We start from the raw sequence: 24,271 nt of genomic DNA on the forward strand, positions 1-24,271 counted from the left end.
TATCAGATTAGACCCTTCAGAAGAAAAGATCACTGAACCTGAAGATATAGCAATAGAATCTATCTACCAACAACAGAGAATATAAAAGACTGGAAAAATAAAATAAATAGAAATTCAGTGACCTGTGTGATAACATCATGCATTCGAGGTGCTGTGCAATAGAAGACTTCTTGTATAGAAATGAGTTGAACAAGAAGACTATGGAATGACATAAGAGAGACAAGTTGCATACAGATATGCTATAAATAGGTTTTTTACTGAAAAAAATTCAAGTTATTTAATTTTGATGATGTGGGTAGGAATGTGAGAAAGATTAAATGAAAAATATATATTCTACAAAGAGAAATAGGAATTGAATAATATTCAATATATATTCCAACAAGAAATGGGCAAATAAACCACTGAAATATAAAAAATTAATTTATTACACTTACTTGAGTTGTCTCAAAGTTTCTGGAGAAAACAGTAGTTTTAAAATATGGAGTTATGAGCTCAATAATCATGTGTTATGTAAAATTTTCAGTTCTAATAGCCCAAATTAACATTTAGCTAAAACAGAAAAAAAATTAAGATTTTTTAATTAAAAATTTTATTTTCCCACATTTCTCATATTTCTTGGGTCTGACCTAAATGTTGCACTTTTACTAAGTTCAAAGGAATTTCTGTTTTTAGATTGTGGGGATTGCTCCTGCGAAGGGCCCTTGACAAGACCCTCACCATCTTGAGCGTGAGCCCATACACATTCCTCTCCTAGAGGCTGTTGAGCTAAGGGAAAAGAGGAAGTCTGGTTACATCAATCTTTGCCTCTGACATTTGCAACAGAATGGCTGAGCTCAGGCCTTGTGGTGTAACGAGACATTGTATGGTTAGACATTGTGTGCCTCCTAGTTCCTTCTCTGCACAATAACTGTATGACTATGTTTACCTTTACTAACTCAATCATATTGTTTGCATATAATTCTATATGAACAGGCAAGGTTAGAATGACATTTGGAAAGGTCCAGCTGTACCTTGTTAACGATCTTACTTGCTTGTTTGACTGATTTTAGATAAACATATGTTTAGATTTATGACCCCCTTTTGCAAACGTTATTGTCCCTTCGCTGTACACCCTATGATTAAGAGTCATACTTTCTGTACCCCTTTTCTTGTGATTTATGTTCTTGATTTTATTTCAAGATGCAATGGAATGTACGTCACTCCTCAAGCACTGAAAGGTATATACATAAAATCTGTGGTGTGCACAAATAAACTTGCTGTTTTGGTACTTGCTGCTCCGGCATTGCCTTGCAGTCCTCCAGACCCCACTCTCTATCTTTTCTTCCTCGCACTCCTTCTTCCAGGTTGAGAACATTTGAGTGGGGCTGAGGCTCTCCACTGGTCGGAAGCCTCCCGGCAGACGTGCCAGACCCCCACATTAGATAACCTAAAAGAAGGCATAATATTTATGTGTAACATCTAGAATTATACACTTTTAATACTTGTCCTAGAGTTTGCTTTGCTCTTTGGAATATATATAGTCTAGAAAGGGTCTCTATCATGATACTCTTTCACTGGTTGCATTCTGAAATTTGATAACCAAAGACAGACCCACGATTGAGGTTTGTGGGATGTAAAGCTTATACAATTTGGGGACCCTGTTAAGAAAATGATACAAAATGATGAAAAAAGGTAAATATGAAAGTCAAAATTAGATATAGAAGATAATTATCTTAATTAGAAAAATATTAACAACTCACAAGTTTGAAACAAAACCACGAACACCATCACAAAAATACAGAAATAGATTGTTTTTGATTGTATAATACACAGCGTATGCTTTCCTAAAGTTTTAAACTCACTATGTAATTACCTTTTTATGAGAAATATTTTATAACATGATATTTTATACAAAAGTAGTAAAGAAATGCAATCTTTCCTCTAATATGTGGTTGATACTGACAGTTACTATGTGGAAGCATATTACTCTTTATGTGGTTGTGCTTGATGGTCATAGTACTGCTAGAAGTTTGTGCCCAAAATATAGAAATTGTCATAAATTCAGTTTTGTGTTATGTACATCAAACACACACCAAAAAAAATGGCGTGTTTACAGTTTTATACACTGTATTATTAAGTGATACTAAAAATGGGGTGAACTTTTCTTTTGCCTATGCCAATATAAAACAAATCCTGTGGTTAAAATGTTACAAGCCTGAGGATTGGAAAATATATTCAAGAATAGTTTTTATTTTCATGCATATAAATATTTGGTTCTACCTATTTTCCAATATATCTAGAGCCTGGCTCTGTTGGCAAATTCTTGTTATATTTTACCTTTCATCTTGGCATTTGGTGACTGGGAGAGCCAGCACAGTAACCTATAGGTATACTCCTGCCACTATTACATGAATATACCTAACCAAAATTTAACTCTACATGAAAAAAACTGCAGAAAAACCCATCAATGTTAGGTTGGTACAAACATAACTGTGGTTTTTGCCATTGAAAGTAATGGCAAAAATGACGTTTGTACCAACCTAATATATTTAATTAATGCTATTTCTAAACTGCATGCATTGTCAGATTAGCTTTTCCTTCTTTAGATTATCCTCACAATCACTCAATATCCACCAACAAGGAAAATGTGGTGGTGAAGAAGTCAGAGTGACAAAGACAGTGATTTTAACTGATTATAGTTAAACTGTCTTACTTTTTACATTTTTTTTTACAAAACATGTGATCCTGAAAACCCAGTGTTAGCACCTATCCTACAGCTCTGAATATGGTGGGGGACGCTGAAGCTTATTTAGTTTCATTATCTTTCTGGAGCATTTCTCTTCTCTAATAGCCATTCTTAAAAACATACAAATAACAAACATCTTAATAATATAAGAATTTTGAAAATTGAGTGAGGAAAGAATTCAAATTGTGGAAATGCTCCTACCGTATTTTGGGGGTACACAAATGGGATAAGATAAACTCCATTATTCTAGAATTTACAATTTCCTGCAGAATGATTCATGTTTCTTTCTTTTTGAAATGAGTAAATAAAGCTTCTCTAGGAAAACAATTTATTCTAAATGCAAAGATCTCCTTACTTCAAATACTGAATTTCCTCTCTCTTTTTCCTAACAGGGCTGTCTAGTACTATCTAAACTATATATGTAGTTATAATAGATGTTAATATTTGCTCTGTAAAAATACTTTTTATTTTTTAGCGTTCAGATGTCTCTTTGTTGCCCAGGCTGTTGTGTAGTGGCACAATCACAGCTCACTGTAGCCTTGAACTCCTAGGCTCAAATGACCCTTTCTTCTCAGCTTCCCAAGTAGCTGGGGCTACAGGTGCATGCACAATGCCCAGTTAAAAATACTTTTATTTCTAAAATGCCAAATTCTATATCAAAAAACATTCTCTGACTTTATCAATAATGTTAATTTGAGATTTTGGAGTTCATATTTTCTAAATGAACATTGTGGGATATTCTTATCTGCTATATTCAATTTTTCTCAATTGTTTAAATGTGTATCATTTTTTATTGACTTTGAGCCAAGAACTCCTGGTTTACTAACTTCCTTTGCTGAGAATGACCAAGCAAGAGTTGAATTACTTATGGTTTTAATGGAATTCAACCTCTGTGGTGTAGGTCTTAAGATGGTTCAGGATTTTAACCTTAACAGAGATTTGGTATTCTGTGATTGGTAATAGAGCCAGTTTTCTGAAAGCACATTTTGCTTGCCCAGGATGAGATCTGCAGAAAGTATTAGGTTTCATTAAGTAGGCTACACCATTTGGAAGGAATGTTCTTCTTTTCTTTGACTGTTGGATTGTGATAAGCCTTTTTGCTTTTGCCAGAAGTGATCTAGTTAGTGTAGAGCCTACCGATTAAGGTAGACGCCAAGTGTCTTGTGGTGGTTCCGCTTTGATAACCACATAAGAGCAATGCTGACTTGTTATGAGGCCAGATAGGCAGGGGCCACACTATAAGATAGATAGTTATACTTTATTATTTAAAAAAAAGTCCTAAAAGAAAATCTTGGCTATAGCAGTTGAAGCAAATTGGTTGGATACTTATTCTATGGATAAAGAATACCTCAAGAAAGAAATTATAGACAGTAATTAAACCTATCTCTAGAAATATGTTGCTGATTTTCTTGAAGGGCAGAATGAAAATTTCAAATCTTAACTGCAAACTTACATGATTATTTTAGTTACCTGTTTCTAGGAACTCCTAAATATGTCCTTTCTCCAGAAAAGGCCCATTGGATATAAAACTTCTGTTACTCACCTGGGTTCCCACCTAAGCTCTGAGGGTATTAATTGCTTTGGGCAAAATACATAACCTGTTATGTAACAAATTACAAGCCAGTTGGTTTCTCCATTCTCTAACTGTTCTCTGGATTCGGCAGTGATATTATACATTATTATATATGTAGGTCAGCAGTAGAAGACTTAAAACCTGTTCAGGAATCTTGATACGTTAAACAGATACCAATGACTTTTTATTAGTATAAATTTCTATTTTAAGTTCAATTTAGATTTCATTACTACAAAATCAATCAAGTAGAACAATAAAAAAAACTCATGTAAACAAAAATTTGAAATTAGAACCTATAGATGACAATAAGGCTTATAGCATATTTTGCAGTCAGATAATTTCTGTTTTATTCCCTTTCAAGTTATCAATATGATCTTGGTTCGTATAGATAATTCCTTATAGCTTACAGAAAATTTTAACTTTTGTGGGATTTTATTTTGCATCTTGGCTTGTAATATGTAAATTACATGAGAGCAGGTATTTTCTCTACTGCATCAATGATATATCTTGGCACTTTAGAGGCTGGGAATACAAATATTTGATGCATTCACTTTTTGGATATATTTCAATGTCAAAACGAAATGCTAATAATAATGGTATTAATAATCTCTACTATTGTTGAGCATCCATTTGTTAAGTAAAATTTTATTTGCTTTACAGATATTAGCTAACTTAGTAGTTATAATAACTTAAGATAGGGTATTAGTATTAAGCAAGAGATTAGGTAAATCTCAAGGTTTCAGAACTAGATTTTACCAGAGCTGAAACTAAAATCTATGAAGCCTGACTTATGAGAAAATACTCTTTAACTATTAATTATAGAGTAAGTCACTAAAAATAAACTAAACTTGTAATAATTAAAGATAAATTATATTTTGAATAATATATATCAAGACTAATTAAACTTAAACGCAGAAACTCGGTTTACTTGTCCCATTAGTTACATTTCAAGCTCTCAATGGCCACAGGTAGCTAGGGGATATGGTGTTTGACAGTGCAGATATGAAACATTTCTATCATCACAGAAAGTTCTATTTAACAGTTTTCATCTAGAACAGACATTGGCAACTGTTTTCTGTAAAAGGCCAGAGAATCTTTAGTCTTTGCAGGCCACACTATTTTTTTGCAGCTATTCAACACTGCCATTGCAACATGAAAGCAGCAATAGACAATACATTTAAAAAATGGGCATGACTGTGTTTTAATGACATTTTATTTATAGATAATTAAATTTGAATTTTATATAATTTTAATGTGTTATGAGATATTACCTTTTCCTCAAGCATTGAAAGTATAAAAAAATTCTTAACTCTGAGGTCAGAAAATAACAGGTAGTGGGTTGAAGTTTTCTGATTCCCGTTCCAGAAATTCCCTAATATCTTAATTCTGAAGTGCTATAATTATATGTTATTTACAATTTTCAACAAGATTTTTATCTATCTCATTAGGGAATGTTGATAAGGACTACCTCTAAGACTCACCTTCTCATACTTTTACATACTTTGAATATTTCAGCTTTATGTTAATTATTAAAAGAAAGTATAGTTAATTGTCTGAATATCTCTCTTGCTGGTGTTCCTAACATAGATTAGAAAACATGTCTAATGTTATTTGTTGTATTCTCAGAAGTTTGCAAATTTGTGACCATTAGAACTTTGGCTTCTGCTACTTGAATTAGTGAATTTATAAACTTAAAAATCTGTAAATACAAGAAGCTGGTTGTTGTACAGGTAATATTTCACAGCTCATAACACACTGCAAGGGTTGTATAATATAAAACATTATTCTGATAAGTAGTTTTACAAAATTGTATAATAGTGAAGTGTAGAAAAGAGGTTTAAAAGAATCAGCTTTGTGGGGATTATGCCCTCCCTCTCTGACAGTTGACAATGTGTAAGGTTTTCCCACTGTTGCCACTGTTTCTAGTAATAAGTCAAAGAATGGTCTACCATGGTCAGTTAAATGTAAGTATTTTCAGGTCATTTAATTAACAAACCTAATGAGCATAAGGTGTAGTATATCCTTATATCCTTATAATTTTTTTCAACATAATTATCTCACAGAGTAATGGTAAACCTACCTGTTTCTGACCATTTTCTGAAAATTCAGCATGTAGTGAAGATTTTCTTAATTATCTAACAGGAAGAAAAAATCATGAATTTAGACCAGTGGTTTTTCCATGTGATGCCCAGGACCAACCCCAGACCATGAACTGGTGTTGGGGTGAGGTGGTGACTGGACCTCAGAAATTACTTGTAGGTTACCAGAAAATTTTAATGTGCAGCAAGGATTATAAACCAATGCTTTAATAAAACACAATTAAGGGCTTTTCTTTCAGTTCTTCTATGATATTAAAATCGGAGCCTGAGCTTTCAACCAAACTGACTCAACACCCAAAACACTGCATAGCACAGCACTGGAAAGAGAATAGGAAACCTAAATATCTTGCTGGTATAGTGATCATAAGAAGATCATCCACAAACGTTAAAACATAGTGAAGTGCAGTAGTGATTAATCAGAAGTGATTAATTAATTAGTAGTCATGGAAGCATGAACATAGTTATAGCCTAGTTTTGGACAGAGATTCACAATTAACTATAATAATACAAATCTAGATTTTAGTTCATGGCACTGGGACTCTTAGGAGCTGATTTAAATTAGTGGCCATTCAATTATTATACAAATTATTGACTAGTTTGTTTAATATCCTAAAATAATTTATAACCTGTACCAAAGAGCAGATAATACAGAAACCTGAGGATGTAGATCAAGTAATAATGTAGTCATATAAGAACACATGAAGTAAAGAATGTTGGATTATATTAAGAACTAAAGAATGAAAGATATTCAGGATTCAAGGAATAAGATTAATGTGATCTTTACATAAAATAAATAAACTAAATGATATATAGTAAATGATATAAACAGCATTATGAATCCCTCTGAGAAGGCATTCTAGATGATTTATATTTCTATTGAAAATTGAAGTTAATAGGCTCAGGAAATAAAAAGAGAGAAAACATCAAGGAACTTATTCAGATCAATTACTCTGAAAACGATATAAAATTTTTGAAAAAAAAAGTCAATAACATGATGAAGTATTAACCAAGTTTTTATTTTAAAGTTGGAAATGTGGAAATGTCTAATTTGTTTATGATTAGGAAGATTTCACAACATTTTTTCAGTCAACCTCTACAGACTATTTTAATCTTTTTTTTCCTCTTAGAAGACAAATAATGAATTTTGAATTTTATGATAGGATTTTTTTTCACAGTCATATCATTAGAATTTTGAACAGTGATTTTACTAAGTTACTCATAGTATAAATAGTTATTTGATAACACTAACTCATAAAAATCATATGATGACACAGGTATATGAAATAATTCTGCACAGCGTGGTAGGTAATATGCAAATTAAGTCAGCTAAACTTAGAGATTGATGTAGGAAATTCTGCAGGGGGACACAATTTGTATGTATCTTTCCTTCTTTAAACTTATTTTTGTGAATACATTATATTGGGTCTCACATAGACATTCATTATAACTTTATCTGTGGCAAGATTTTATGGAATGACAGGAAAGTGGGTTACAGAGACGTATTAAGATCTCCAGTAACCAAAGTTTGTATTTCTTGGTCTGCTGAATTTTAAGTTTGAAAGTTTTGCATGCAAGACCTATTTTTACAGACTTGAAACCCTTAGACTGTTAAAACATGTGAAAGTAACATCTATATAAAACTAAAAATGTGACTAAAATTATCAAGAAATCAATTTTGATAATAGTTTAAATTTTTCTTGATAATACTTTCTTATCCCAATGTTTGGAAATGTGTAATTCAAAGATCAATTGTTTCTAGACCTAAATGTTTTCTAGCGCATAAATGGTTTTGCTATCATGAATTTGATGTATGTAGACATAGTGCATGAAATGGTTTGGCTCTGTGTCCCCACCCAAATCTCATCTTGTGGTTCCAATAATTCCCACATGGAGTAGGAGGGACCCAGTGGGAGATGAGTGAATCATGGAGGGTCTTCCCCATGCTGTTCTCATTATTAGTGAATGGGTCTCACAAGATCTGATGGTTTTAAAAACTAAGTTTCTCTGCATAAGCCCTCTCTTTGCCTGCTGCTATCCACTTAAGATGTGACTTGCTCCTTCTTGCCTTCAGCCATGATTATAAGGCTTCTCAGCCACCTACAAATGTGATTTCACCATTAAACCTCTTTCTTTGGTAAATTACCCTGTCTCAGGTGTGCCTTTATCAGGAGCATGAAAACGAACTAATATAGTCCATTATTTGCTTTTAAAGCCTATCACATGTCACTTATATTTCATTGCCATTAGAAATCATTCAAAAATAATATGCAATTGTCAGAAAAGCACTACTGATTGAGACTTTTAGAAACAAAATATGCTCTGTCAGTATTTTTTTTGTAACATAAATAACAGCAAAGCTTAACAGATATAAATAAACCTGCATTTCTATTGTACAAGATGTGACTTTGTACTAATGTAGGTTAGAAATATGTACAAAATTAACATGAAAAGTAGAACCTACCAGGGAGAGAAATGAAAAAATGCTATTTCTAAAATGCATAGCTGGCCATATAATAGTCCAGTTTAAAGATAAAGGAGAACTTTCTTTACTTATGTTTAGAACCCTTATTGTTTTAAGGTTCCTGAGATTTTGGTCAAGCTCTGGCACACAGAAACTTAGATAAACATACTTAATGATAAATTAAACCTGCAGCTACAAGGACTCTTTCTTGAAGGAAATGATTGCCTAATACTTTTAAAATGTTTTTGATTATATAAGTCTGTGTAAGTCATGAATCATGTGAGTTTTGTTTACTATAAAGCTAACTCCTTTTTAATGATGCATATTGAGGGTAATTTTATTCAAATTTAAAGATTAAGATGGAATTCTAGACATTTGTATATACTTCTCACTATTTTTCTAGTTGCTATTTCTCTAGATTTAAAAAGATCAATTTTTCAGACTGGGCTTCCTTCCTTCCTTCCTCCTTCCCTTCCTCTCTCCCTCCTGTCCCTCACTCCTTCCCTCCCTCCTTCTGATGTGTTTCAGCCCAGAGAATGTTTCAGTAGGGATGGGAACCTCAGATTTTCATTGCAACTGCATACGAATTTAATGATATGGTTTTATATAAAAATGTGCTGCAAACACTAAAATCCTGATATTGACTACAATTTAATTGAACTCTGCCTACAATTAGTTTTTCATGCCAAATAATCTAGTGTCCCTGTGATTTACTGTCACTTAAAAAAACGTTCCGGAAGAGGTCCAGAATTTGTACAGAAGGCACATTTTAACATTCCTGAATTTCTACAGAAGGCAGATTCAGTTTCATGACCAAGGTTTAAATGACCACTTCTTACTTTCCTTTCCAATCTAATTTAATATTGTGTATTACCCTAAATCCTTCTTGCCAAACAAATTGTTCTTACTGTTCTTAACTTTCATTTCATGAACCATTCTGTCTTTGTGTTCTGGCTCATCCTGCTCCTTTTTATTGAAATACCTACCTGCTGCCTCCTGCCTCCTACCCTTTCTTTCTTACTGCCTTTCCTTTCCTTTTTTTCCTTTTGCTTAAATTTTCAGGACCCAGTTTTTGTTCCAGATTACATGAAGTCTTTTCTTACTATCTCACCTCTTAGTGATTTCTCCCTCCTCTGAAATCCTCAATATTCATTATTTTACTCCTTCTCTGGAACTTGACTTAGAAATGGCATTATTCAATCTTCAGAGATGCATAATTATTTAGGTGAAGTATACTGATATTTTGCATCCCCATTTTGGGGAGAATAAAATTAAAAGGAGAACCCATATGCTGTCACTCGGAAAGCTTGTTGCTGACGGAAGAGAAAAACAATATGGTTTATTCCTAGACAGAGTCTTAGAGAACTCATTTCCAATGTTCGTCAGCAAAAATGATAAAATAATTACCTAAAATTTAAATTACTTAGCAAGTCCATAGTCTTAAAAAATTATTTTATGTCTTCATCAGTCTTTATGATCCAATGACCCTTGGAGGGATCACACTTTGCTGTTAAAACAAATCCAAAAACCATTAATAACTTCTGAGATTTCTTCATCTTAATACCAAGTATGGAGGAAATAAATGAACAAGATGAAGGAGAGAAAGGAGGAGATGATGTTAATGAAGAACTAGTTGTTCCTGTGTCCAAAATGAAGTAATAATGGTGTTAAACACTGTTCAACTCAAATAATTGTAAAGAATTAATGCTGATGACACAGAATGTACTCATTTTTGGGAGTTGTGATTTGTTCTATAATTTTATTGCTTATCAACAACAGAAAAGTTGGATTTAATTATCCGCAAATACTTGTCATGTTCATGTGGAGCAAACATATTTTGTCATTGTAAAACTGAAGATGAAAGAAATCTATATTTTATTGGCTCAATAATAAGTGATTGTAATTTAAAAAGAGGTCACAGCAAGGATTTAAGGCATTGCCTTATGGCTATTCCTGTAGCTGTACCTCCTGTAATAAAATACATAACATATTGAGTGTTCACTGTGTGTCAGCTACTATGTGAAACTATTACATGCATGTCTTGTCAGCACGCATTCTGCTTTGGGGATGAGGAAACGAAAAGAGCATCACAGCGAAGTGACTTGCCCAAATTCATGGAGAAGCTGTCAGTTACTGGGAAAACTGGAAATTGATCCCAAGCAATCTGATTCTGGAGCCCTCATTCTTTCTATATTTGAAGGCAGCTAGGCGGGCTCAGAACTATCAATGTTTACCAGCTCTGTTGCTTAACTTCTCTTTTACTGCTCTAAGTTATTAATGTAGGTGCTTTGCTATGCAAACATCTGATTGAGGACAGGAATATGTTTCCTTTTTAAGGCTAATGTTAAGGGAAATAAAAAGCCAATCATATTTTGGGATTCATATGATTGATATGGCCTTGGGAAAAGTAGTCAAACCAATAATGTCATACGTCCATTTCTTCTTTAAATGTAAATTTGTCCCAACTGAAGTCCCCAATATACAATAATTATTGTTTTCTTCTTATGTCAATCATACATTGAACATATACATATATATTTTTCTTTTTTTTTTTTTTGAGACGGAGTTTCACTCTTGTTACCCAGGCTGGAGTGCAATGGCACGATCTCGGCTCACCGCAACCTCTGCCTCCTGGGTTCAGGCAATTCTCCTGCCTCAGCCTCCTGAGTAGCTGGGATTACGGGCATGCGCCACCGTGACCAGTTAATTTTTTGCATTTTTAGTAGAGACGGGGTTTCACCATGTTGAGCAGGATGGTCTCCATCTGTTGACCTCGTGATCCACCTGCCTCGGCCTCCCAAAGTGTACTTTTATTTTCAACTGATCAAAAATTTTAAGACTGGAAGTAAACTACATTCAAGTTTATTTTAGAATAATGAAAAAAAAAGTTGCAACACTACATTTTGAGAAGGTAGAGTTTGGTTGGATAAGTTTTCATGCAAAAATGTTAACCTTTTTGGATTTTGTTTATGCATATTTTTAAAGACATGTAGAGATAAAACTCCTTAATACTGATGCACTAAGCCCTACCATCTATCTATGATTGTATTTGACATAGCTGTGACTTGACATTTATGGCCAATTATATGATCAGCGGCTATCCTCCTAACACACTAAACTAGAATGTCTGTGGGCAAAGGACTTGCATCCCTGGTGTTTTGCATATATTTTGTTATAGCCTAAGCTCGCAAAAAAAATATTTAAAATAAACCAAATATACCTTGTGAAATAATTATATATTCTTTTTAGTTTGGTAACTGTGTCTTATGAAAAAACATTTGATAGCCTAGGAAAAGTTATATTAAAAATATAATTATTTTGTATTTTTATTACAAATAATTGAAAATTATAATTTATTTAGTATATCTTTGTTGGGAAAAGCAGCAAAAGAGAAAGGACTTACAGAGTGCCTACATAAATTGGTTATGAGTAACACATAAACAAGGAACAACAAACTGCAGAAGGCTGCAGGAGGCCTCCGAGGAGAAAGGCCTCTTCATGCCTCACGTTCCGGTGCAGGGTGACCTAGGCTCTATTACCATAAACATTGTGCTCAAGGACGTAAAAGCCCTTCGTAGCACTATGACATAGCCAGACTTGTAGGCTCCTTGTAAGGCCCACATTCCGTCAGCTGCACATAGGTAACAGGCTAAAGATAACTACATGTTCTTGTTTTGTGAAACTCCCAAACTGCCACTGTTATCAATTGTTAGAATGACACACCAGTTCCAGTTCACTGATTCAATTCCAGCTTACAGATTCACTCCACCGTCAACCTCTCCCCACCATTACTCCACTCCTACCCTGTAGATCAAAGTGATTGTAACCAATAAATAGAGTGGATGATCAGACCTCGAGGCCTTCACTGCCTTCTCCAGAGTAATAAGTGATGGCCCCCTGGTCCCACTCTTTGTACTCTTAATCTGTCTTTTCTCATTCCTTTGCTGCCACCAAACTCTGGGTACCCACAAGTGATGTAGGGCTGACTCTCTACATTGTGGTTCCCAATGTGGGGTTCATGGATCCCTACATTCTGGCACCCAGTGTGTGGGGCTCATGATTCCCTACATATCTGATTGCTGGACATTTTGTGTTTTTTTAGACTTTACTTTAAAAGTGATGTACAGATTCGATGCAAACCCTGTCAAAATACCAAGGACATTCTTCACAGAATTAGAGAAAACATTCTTAAAATGTATGTGGAGCCACAAAAGACACCGAACTGCTAAGGCAGTCTTGAGCAAAAGCATGAAGCTAGAGTCATAACAATACTCAACTTCAAAATATGCTATATATGATGTTAGTTGTGAGCTTGTAAAAAAAATTCATTAAAGTAATAGCAACCAAAACAGCTACCATGCTGCCCCACCACTTTTTAAGCAGTCTTCCTTACCAACTCAAGTGTCCATCATGGTTGAGGGGCTCCTCCTGCTGGGATTTCAGAAACTTGTGGTGGAGTGGGTTCCTCCCTGCCTGTTTAACTCATTCCCTCCACATAACTTGTTGGGGGCCAGGAACAAGTCTCAGGGCACAGTATCTCCTTGCAGGATTCCCAGCTTCCTCCCTCTTCAGCCCAGACTCTGTGTCTTCCTCCAACTGCTTTCAATTCCTTCCTTCTGAAGATCTGCTAGGAGTGCACCAGTTTTCCTAAAGTCCCAGTCCCTCAATGGGAGATGTTCCTCCTAGTTGCATCTAGTTGGCCATCTTGGAGCATGCACTTGTATTTTTTAGAGTTTTAAATAACAGTGTTAAAAGTTATTTTTAGAGGAATCGTTTTATTCTGGACACTGCCGAAAACACTGATTTTATTTCAATAAATATTATGATTCTAAAACCTGTTGGAATGCTAAAAGTAAATAATGCAAGTACAGGAAACGTTCACCACCTAAATAGATAATTTGCTGAATGAGAAAAATTACAAAACAATGATAATAATAAGGTAAAGTGAGAGGTGATAAAAATTTACATGTTTAATCGTTTGTTTCTTCTCTAAAATGACTCTATTACATATAATCTTCATGTTTAATAACAGAAAAATATTTTTCTAGAGTCCAAAAAGGCTATCCAAAGTGTGATTAGGTCACAAAATTCTGCCTCCTACTATCACAGTAAACATGCCAGTGTCTTCTATTTATTTTTTTTTTTGGTTTCCACAGGTGTTAAATAGACAATTTGAGACACAGAATAACTTGAAAAATGGCATACTGTCTATACACAGAGATGTACAAAAACCAGATTTCTGTCCAATATGATAATCTCATTCCTTGACAATATTTAAATATGCACAACAGCTGCAACAATTCTCAGATCTGACTAACAATTTATCCACTGAGAGCAACTTTCGTCAGGAAGAAACACTGAGAAAATGATGGAGCAGTATTTGGGCATTGAACCATATCTTTAATCAAGCAACAGCAGCAGTAGACTCTTCCCAAATCATGGCTAGTGTCCCTTTGATCATCACGCATGCATGATGTCCCAATCTCAAATGCCATGTGAAAATCTTATTTCTAAGAAGGAATATAGGAAGACTTTCTGTCCATTCCCAATATTTAGCTATTTTGTCTAAAACACATTAGCAGTTTATATTATCTCTGTAACCACTAATATTAATTCACCTTGGGAACTTAGGCTCAGTTTTTGCTCACTAAAAACAAGTGAAATGTCTACCTACCTATCAAGTTTACCTTGGAATTAAACACGATAAAAGCTCAATCTTTCATAGTTGGTTGAAAGCTCAGATAAAAGTCAATAAAATTAATATCCTCATGACTAAATTCAATATAAGAACTGAACAGATAGCAGGGCCCACTTGTGAATACAGTTCAATGGTCGTTAGTTTAGAACCTGATCAGTGTGTTTCTGTTCTATTTATAATATCCGAAGAAGATTAATGTTTTTCAGCACAGATTTGGCTAATTTTTTTGTTTACAGTTTATATCTTATCCCTTATGTTTGGCACCAGAACAAGGACTTTAAAGTATTTTTTAAAACCAGAATCTTTGAAAAAGACTCAGTTTTACAATAACTATGTATTGAGTGAACAGTGAATACTCAAACAAAAACTTGCCATGCCTAATATAATTTGTAGGCAAGTTTTTTAACTTCAAAATCAGACCATTTCTTATACCAAATATTTTAAACAATAGGATAAAAAGAAGGGAAACTACAGAACTTGTTTTATAGGACTGCTATATCATTTCATCCAAATGTGATAAAAGCAATACAGGAAAAACAAAAACTATAAATCATTCTAACATACAAAAATAGAAATATCTCAAACTTATCACAAATTAACATCATAACAACAACAAATGTACCATTGCCTGATTAGGGGTCATCCTAAGCATCAAAAATCAACATAGAAAGTGTATCTGTGTAAGTGAATAAATTCAGGTATTAAAGGAAAGAGTCATACGCTTACCTCATTAGAGACAGGAGTGTATTTTTTCTAAGGTTAACACATAACCATGTAAAAAATACCCAGCAAGGCAAGACTAAAGGGAACATCTTCCATCTGATAAAGATAACCGAATATGTACAAGAAAGCATCTGATATCACAATAAAATATTGGAAACATTTTATTTGAGGAGAAAGATCATACTTATATTAGAAAGTAATTATAGCTTACATAGAGTTAGACAAATTAGAAAGTACAAGAAGCCTTTGATATTAACAGAAAATGACACTCTACCAAAAATGGAAAATAATTTACAAAAAGATGGTTACAATTCATCATATGTTGAAACATAGTCACTGCGTAAAAGAGCATCTTTTAACTATCTTACATTTTTATATATCTTTAATGTCAATTGAAATGTCTCCCCAAATTTATATATTGAAGCCTTAACCCTCTATGTGCCCTAGAACGGGGTCCACATTCAGAGATATAACCTTTAAAGAAGTGAGCAGGGTAAAATGAGATTATATGAATGAGTCCTAATTCAATATGACTGCTCTCCTTATAAGAAGGGGAAGAGATGGCAGGGACTCCCATGCATAGAGAAAAGGCCACATGTAAGAACCCACATGTATCTATAACAGGGTGGCCATCTGTTAGCCAAGGAGAAAGGCCTCCAGTGAAACAAAACTTGCAAACACCTTCATCTTGGGCTTCCAGTTTTCAGGAATGTGAGAAAGTAAATTCCTGTTGTTTCAGCCACTCAGTCCATGGCATTTTGTTATGGCAGCATTGGCAAACTAATATAGTAAGTGTGGAAGAGGGGAAGCAACTGAGTAGCTTACAATTAAATTCCAGTCTTTCAGTCAGTCTGTATCTATAAACCATAACTGTCACAAATTTATATATATAAATTCCTTAGGTGAAAATGGAGTGTAAATAAAGGTAGAGTGAGTTAAATGTCCTTCTTCAAGTGAGATATGGCCCTGATAAAGTGTTGTACACAGAGGAGTAGGGTTTGTTATAAAGAATGCTATGGCCATATTTCACAATGGTTAATATTCTCCTTCCTCTAACAGAGGATCAAAAGGTCCATCTTGGTGTGAACTTGGTGGGATTCTTAGAATTAAAACTCAGGAAAGTACAGGGGCTTCCTTAATACTGCTGCTCCCAAGCATTTCTCACTTCTGTGCTTTTCCATACTCAGCCTTCAGCCATTTGTCAACATCCCCACAAAGTGTTCCTACCCGTTAATGGCTCCCATGGGTTCTGTTCCAGATAGGCAGGACCTACTGTGACTTGCATTTCTCACCTGTCTCTTCAGTGTTCAGGGTGATGGTTTTCCTCATCATTCATTTTTAGTCTCTTCAGTGTTTTCTTGTGAAAATGGAAGTGATGACTTCTAAGCTCACTGTATGTCAAAGCTGAAATGAGAAATTCCCAGAGACAGTTTTTAAATCCGTAAGCTAGTAATCTAAACCATGTGCTCCTAACAGTTTCACTATCCTGAGCCTAAGTATGTTGATCCACTGTACTTTGCAAATCAAGTTTCTGCTTTTTAGAACTTGTGTGGTGATGAGTAGTTGACTGAGTTTGTAAATATGAAAATATTTAACACATATTTTAAATATGAAGATACAAATAAGTTGTAAGTGCCACTGGAACATGTAGGCAACTTGGTGAACATAGGATACAAGTTCCATGAAGACAAATACTTCAGTCTTTTTTGTCACTTTCCTTCCAGAGCATAGAATGACACTCTACAGGCATTAAGTAAATGTTTGTTGAATAAATAGTTATTCAAAGGAAATCCAGGATGGTGACTTAAGTATGGGCAAAAGAAAGTGATTTATTCCTAGAAACGGCAACAGTGGGAAAATCTTACATATTTTCACCTGTCAGAGAGAGCATAATCCCCACAAAGTTGATCCTTTTAATTCTCTTTTCAACACTTCACTCTTATGCAATTTTGTAAAAGTACTTATTACAAAACCATCTTATACTACACACTTCTAAGTGTCACGAGCTGTGAAATGTTATCTGTACCAAACACTACTACTTGTATTTGCAGATGTTCAGTTTATAAACTCACTATTTGAGTTGCACAGTCTTTTATTTAACACTATTATCACTGTATTTTGGACACAGGAAAAACCATTTCTTCTTCATTACAATCATTGTCTTCTTTCCCTCCTTCATCATCTTCATTTCAGTTATTTCCTCCATGCCTGGTATTAAGATGAGGAAATCTTAGAATTTATTAAAGATTCCTGGGGTTGTTCTAACAGCAAAGTGTGATTCCTCCAAGGGTCATTGGATCGTAATGACTGATGAAGACATAAAATAACTTTTAAGATTATGAACTTGAAAGCTAATTTTAATTTTAGGTAATTATTTATTTTCCCACTTTTGCTGATTAACATTGGAAATGAGTTCTGTAAGACTCAGTTTAAGAATGAGCCATGTTGATTCTCTCCTCTGTCTGACTGATAGTACCAATGGGTTCTTTTTATTTTATTCTCTCCAAAATGGGGATGCTAAATATCTACATAGTTCACCTACATAATTTTGATTCTCTGAAGATTGTATAATAACATTTCTAAAGAAATAAACACAAAAGTCAGTGCAAAACTGGTACATATTGAATGTAACTAATATATTGTTCCAATAACAACCAGAAAACTTACTCTTCGCAAATAAGAGACCAAAGATGTGAAGGAAGCCATAAATTGTTCAGGGAAAAATGAACAAGGAAGAAGAGAGCTTCACTGAGTACTGAGTAGCAATGTCATGCGTCTCTTGAAAAGCAAAATGTTTAATCATTGCTTTCATACCTTCTTATATGGCACACATATTATACAATCACATAGAAAAGCGGTACATTTAATCACTGGGTTCATTTTTTAGTTCCCGCTATTTTTTCTTTTTGAACTGTTTTTATGATTGCAGAATCTATAAGAAAAGTACATTCTGAATTATTTTATTATTCAAATGATAAAATGGTAAAGACTAATCTTTTGCTTTTAAAGTATTTGATGTTTTTAAAAAGTAAATAATATACTTCAAAACATTTTATTTCTTTTTTTAAAATTTTTATTCTAGGCTCAGAGGTACATGTGCAGGATTGTTGTATAGGTAAATGCATGTCAAGGGGGTTTGATGTGCAGATTGTTTTGTCCCCCTGGTATTAAGTCTAGTACCCAATAGTTATTTTCTCTGCTTTCTTCCCTCCTCCCACCCGCGCCTCTCTCATAGGCCCCCGTGTCTGTTGTTTCCCTCTTTGTGTCTGTGTTCACATCATTTAGCTCCTGCTTAGAAGTGAGAACATGTGGTATTTGGCTTTCTGTTCCTACATTAATTTGCTAAGGATAATGGTGTCTAGCGTCATGCACATTTCTGCAATGAACTTTATCTCATTCTTTTTTACAGCTGTATATGTACTATATTTTCTTTATCCGGAATTCCACTGATGGTCATTTAGGTTGATTCCATGTCTTTGCTGTTGTCAATAGTGCTGCAAGGAACATATGTGTATGTATCTTTATGATAGAACAATTTATAATGTTTTGGATATACACCTAGTAATGTGATTGCTGGGTTGAGTGATAGCTCTGTTTTTAGAATCCTTGAATAATCACCATGCTGCTTTCCAAAACAGTTTAACTAATTTTCACTTCCACCTATGGTATATAAGCATTCTCTTATCTCTACAACTTCATCAGCATCTGTTATTGTTTTGACTTTTTAATAGTAGCCATTATAACTGGTGTGAGATGGTATCTCATCATGGTTTTGATTTGTATTTGGGAAAAGGACAGTCTAGTCAATAAATGGTATCAGAAAAACTGAATATTTACAAGCATAAAAGTGAAATTAGACCTTTCTCACTATATGCAAAAATCAACCCAAATGGATTGAGGTCTTAAATATAAGATCTGAAACTATGAAACTCTTAGAAGAATACATAGGAGAAAAGCTCCATAGTGTTGCTCTGGGCAATAGTCTTTGAATATGACCCCAGATGCATAGGCAACATAAATGAAAAGATACACAGATGGAATTACATACATCAAACTGAAAAGGTTACTTGCTGAGTGAAGAAACAGCCTACAGAATGGTAGGAAATATTTGCAAACTACACATCTGATGAGGGGTGGTTTTCCAAAAATATATAAAAACTCAAACAACTTGATAGCAAATAAATCAATTAAACAATGGAAAAAAATCTGAATAGACGTTTTTCAAAAGAAGATATACAGATGGCCCAAAGGTATGTGAAAATATGTTCAGCATCACTAATCATCTGGGCAATGCAAATCAAAACCACAATGAGCTATCACCTTACTTTTGTTAGAATGACTATTATAAAAAAGACAAAGGATAACAAGTACAGTGAGGATTTAGAATAAAGGGAGCCCTTGTGCACTGTTAGGGGAAATATAAACTGGTATAGCCATTATGGAAAAACACCATGCAGCTTCCTAAATACGTTAAAAATAGAACTGCCATATTACCATATTACCCAGCAATCCTATAATGGATATTTATTCCAAGAAAATAAAACCAGCATGTTAAAAATATGTTTGTGCCTCTGTTTATTGTAGTACTCTTCACAGTAACCAAGATACAGAATCAGCCTAAGTGTCTATCCATGGATGAATAAAGAAAATGTGGAATATGTACACAATAGAATACTACTCAGCCATAAAAGGAATAAAATCCTGTCATTAGTGATAACATAGATGAATCTGGAGAATATTATGTTAAGTGAAATAAACCAGGCATAGAAAGACAAATACTGCATGATATCTCTCATATGTAAAATCTAAAAAACAGTTGATCTCATGGAAATAGAGTAGAATGGTAGTTACCAGAGGCTGAGGTGGTTAGGTGGGAGAGGAAAATGGGGAGAGGTTGACTAAAGGATGTGCATTTAGTTAGGAGGAATACACTTAAGAGATCTATTATAGAGCATGGTGACTATAGTTAATGACAACACTGGAAAAGACAGTGAATATTAAGTGTTCTCACCACAAATATAATGTGAGATAATGCATTTGTTGATTAAACTACTCCACAATATATACATACTTTAAAACATCATGCATCATAACATCATTTAGTAATCATGGTCAGTATATTTAGTAAGGCTTTATTTTATTTACAACAAACTTTACTAAAAGATCTATATCTAGATGGAAATAGGATAAAGATAACTATATATTTTCAATATCTTAGACAGCAAAGGCAAAAATAATGATTTAGAACACTAAGCTTTCTTAACTAAGGTAAGATACTCAAATCATGGTTTTAAAAATAGCTCTGTTAAAATATTCAGGCAATTTATTGATTTCCCACGTAAAAGATAAATATAGCTTAATGGTCAGATAATTGAACTTCTCTCCTGATTCACATTGTCTAATTCACCTATTTTTCCTTCTATGCTACTATCTATCATAACATCATGTGTGAGAGAGAGAAAAAAAGTAAGTGCTTAAATTCTGAAGAAACCATTTTTTTCCCTGTTTTTATCTGTGAAGTTCTACAATATGAATATTGTTACTGTAAGTCACTTTAACATATGGCCCAGTTGCTGCTTCAGATATATTCATAATGTTTACAAGTGGCAGGCCATTCTGTATTCACAACTCATGCTATTATACACTAGAAGATGAGTTATTATTTTAATACTTCTACAAAGACTAAATAATGCATCCAGGCATGTTCAGTTGATTAGAAATAAGTCCCCTAGGCCAGGCGTGGTTGCTCACGGTTCCCAGCACTTTGGGAAGTCGAGGCTGGCGGGTCACAAGGTCACGAGAACAAGACCATCCTGGCCAACATGGTGAAATATCATCTCTACTAAAAATACAAAAAGTAACAGTGCACGGTGGCACTCACCTATAGTCCCAACTACTTGGGAGGCTGAGGCAAGAGAATCACTTGAACTTGGGAGGTGGAGGTTGCAGTGAGCCAAGATCATGCCACTGCACTCCGAGCTGGCAACAGAGTGACACTCTTAAAAAAAAAAAAAAATCCCCTGAGGACAGCACAGAGAATTTTTTTTTTCATTTCTAATATTAAAAAAAACTTGTTTTTGATTAAATGTTGCAGATCAACAAACAGCCTTAAACACTGATGGCCTCTCAAATCCCTAAAACTGGCCAATGAGTGTGATTGCTCCATGAAATTCAAACTCTGTTTTAAAAAATGATTTCTTCAAAAGCATGAAAAAATAAAAACAAGTTGTTTTTTTTTTTTTCTTAATACTTAGCAAACCTTAGAACTATAAGATCTCTGGAGAATACACTTTTCCCCTTCTCTCCTTCCCTTCTTCCTTGCAAACACTGGGCAACTGCATTGGTCACATATTCTAGGTAACCATGCCGCATTCTGAGAATACAAGCATGAATGAAATGTTTCTGACCCGCCAGTGTCTCATAATCTATTCAGTAAAATGAACAATTAAGAGGAAAAGCACCTGCTGGACGTGGTGGCTCACGCCTGTAATCCCAGCACTTTGGGAGGCCGAGGCGGGCGAATCACAAGGTCAAGAGATTGAGGCCATCCTGGCCAACATGATGAAACCCCATCTCTACTCAAAAAAAAAAAAAAATACAAAAATTAGCTGGATGCAGTGGTGTGCGCCTGCAGTCCCAGCTACTCGGGAGTCTGAGGCAGGAGAATTGCTTGAACCCAGGAGGCGGAGGTTGCAGTGAGCCAGGATTGCGCCACTGCACTCCAGCCTAGCGCCTGGTGACAGAACGAGACTCTGCCTCCAAAAAAAAAAAAAAAAAAAAAAAGAAAAGCACCAGAGAGTATCACATGCTCTATGATGGATCTTTATTTATTGTTAAAATTTTTTTTAAGAAAACACTTACTTGAAAGGTTTTACCAAAAATGTACCATATATTCAATTTTTTAGAAGCGTCTACCAGATTAATGTATTGAAAAGAAAGTAGTCACTTTCACTAACTAATACAGAAGCAGGCAAACTTCAACTATAATTGAAAACTATATATTTTACTAATATATAATGAATGACATGTTCAGTGAAGGACTTATAATTAAAAAAAATTACTCAGCTGGATGTGGTGGCTCATGCCTGTAATCACAGCACTTTGGGAGGCCGAGGTGGGCAGATTGTATGAGGTCAGGAGTTCGAGGCCAGTCTGGCCAACATGGTGAAATCCCGTCTCTACTAAAAATACAAAAAAATTAGCCAGGCATGGTGGTGTGTGCCTGTAATACCAGCTACTTGGGAAGCTGAGGCAGGTTTAATTGCTTGAACCAGGGAGTTGCAGTTTGCAGTGAGTCAAGATTCTGCCACTGTACTCTAACCTGGGTGACAGTGAGATTCCATCTCATAAAAGAAAAAAAAAGTACTCAACATCTGTCTTCTCTGAATTAAAAGTTATAAGAATGGGATCATGTAGCAGAATATAAAAATAATTTACATCATCAACAGAATGCTGATTCTTAAGTTAAATTTTCTCCAAGGCATCCCCTCTATATTTCCCCTTGTGGGAATTAAAGTGGTTTTTGGTTGTATATTTACTTTTATATCATCTTTTTCTGGTCCTTGTTTGTACATTAGCAACTCTTACACTTCTTCCTCTTCTTAAGTGAAAATAATGCATCAAGATTAATTATAGCATTCAAAAATGCTAGATACAAGTTATTTTTCTTCCACATACTTTTTCTTTAGAAAACTCTCAAATAGAAGCAGCCCTTGATTATTGACAATTCATTCAGTACTTGGCCTTCTATCTGAAATTTGCAAAAAGAGTATTAATTAGTATTAAAATTAGTCTGCTAATGCAAGATTTGCGAAGTGGGATAGAAAACCCATTTTAGTATTATATTAATCAGTTATTGTAAAATATCTTTTAAAATTATTTCCTTAACTATCTAAATCTATAAAGAATGAAATAACCCTTACTCATAATAACAAAACTCATATTTATATTTTATCACTATAGGCATTTCTGTTCTTACATATTTTTAACATGCCTAAAATCATACTATATATACATAGCTTTCATCTTCCTTTTTTCTATCTCATGAAAATATTCAAAGATTTTCTATCTCATGAAAATATTCAACATTAATAGCTGTATTATATTGAATTTATTTCTTAGTTCTTGGATTTTTAAAGTTGAATTCATATTTTAAAGTATTAAGTATTTTCCTTTGTGATTTCAAGCTTTTTATTTTCTCTCCTCTTTGCTTGCTGTTATCTCAACACTGCTGCAATTAAGGACGTGCCTACAACCCTTATGAAAGGCCAGTCTTCCACCTGTGCTCCAGATCGTGTCCTGTCTCATCTTTCAGGTCACTGTTCCTGAAATTTCTCTGTCTTTGGCACCAACAATTTTTTCCCTCTGTATTGTATTATCTTCATTAATATAAATTATTATTTGGGTTCTTCCATCTACTAAAAAATTCTGCTTTAAGAAATATAACCACAGTTTTCTTTTTGTTTCTTTTTTTTTTACAGCATAGTTTTTTTTTTATAAAAGCTGTCAGTAGCTTCATATACACTTCTCAACTTCATTTGTCAGGTTCAGCCAGACTTCTGCTCCTGACCACACCACTGAGTCTGCTTTTACCCAGTCACCAATGGGCTTCATATTGTCAAACACAGTCATCCCTTCTCAGCTCTCAAATTACCTCATCTCTAGACTTATTCTATCCAGTTTTGCAATCCTATTTTCTGATGACTAATATTATTCTAGGCGTCTTGTATATTGTACAGTATTGTATTTCCTTCTGATTCCCTGGCTGCTCCTCCTCAGTTTTCTTTGCTGAGCTGTTCCTCTAGATCTCTGGATTTTTCAGGACTCAAAGTAACTGCCATTTCTTTCTGGCTGTATTGCCTTTTCTAGAAAATCTTACCCATTGCCATGGCTTTAAAGATCTAAGGGATAATAATATCCCTAGTCCTGATCTCTTCCCTGAACTTCAGACTTACAACCAGCTGCTACTTTACATTTCCCCTTAAATGACTAA

At 34.3% G+C, this 24,271-nt stretch overlaps 1 long non-coding RNA gene across 1 annotated transcript in view; it reads right to left on the minus strand.

The window, feature by feature from the left end:
• Positions 1-425: 425 nt before the first annotated feature.
• Positions 426-24,271, minus strand: part of LOC118147743 (uncharacterized) — a 37,473-nt gene continuing 13,627 nt past the window's right edge. The window contains exons 2-4 of the long non-coding RNA XR_004734255.3: positions 16,572-16,683; positions 6,379-6,433; positions 426-1,426 (exon numbers count right to left, since the gene is read on the minus strand). This is a non-coding gene — a long non-coding RNA (uncharacterized LOC118147743). The remainder of the gene's footprint in view (positions 1,427-6,378; positions 6,434-16,571; positions 16,684-24,271) is intronic.

Source organism: Callithrix jacchus, chromosome 15 (genome assembly GCF_049354715.1).
Source record: "Callithrix jacchus isolate 240 chromosome 15, calJac240_pri, whole genome shotgun sequence".
Classification (NCBI taxonomy): domain Eukaryota; kingdom Metazoa; phylum Chordata; class Mammalia; order Primates; family Cebidae; genus Callithrix; species Callithrix jacchus.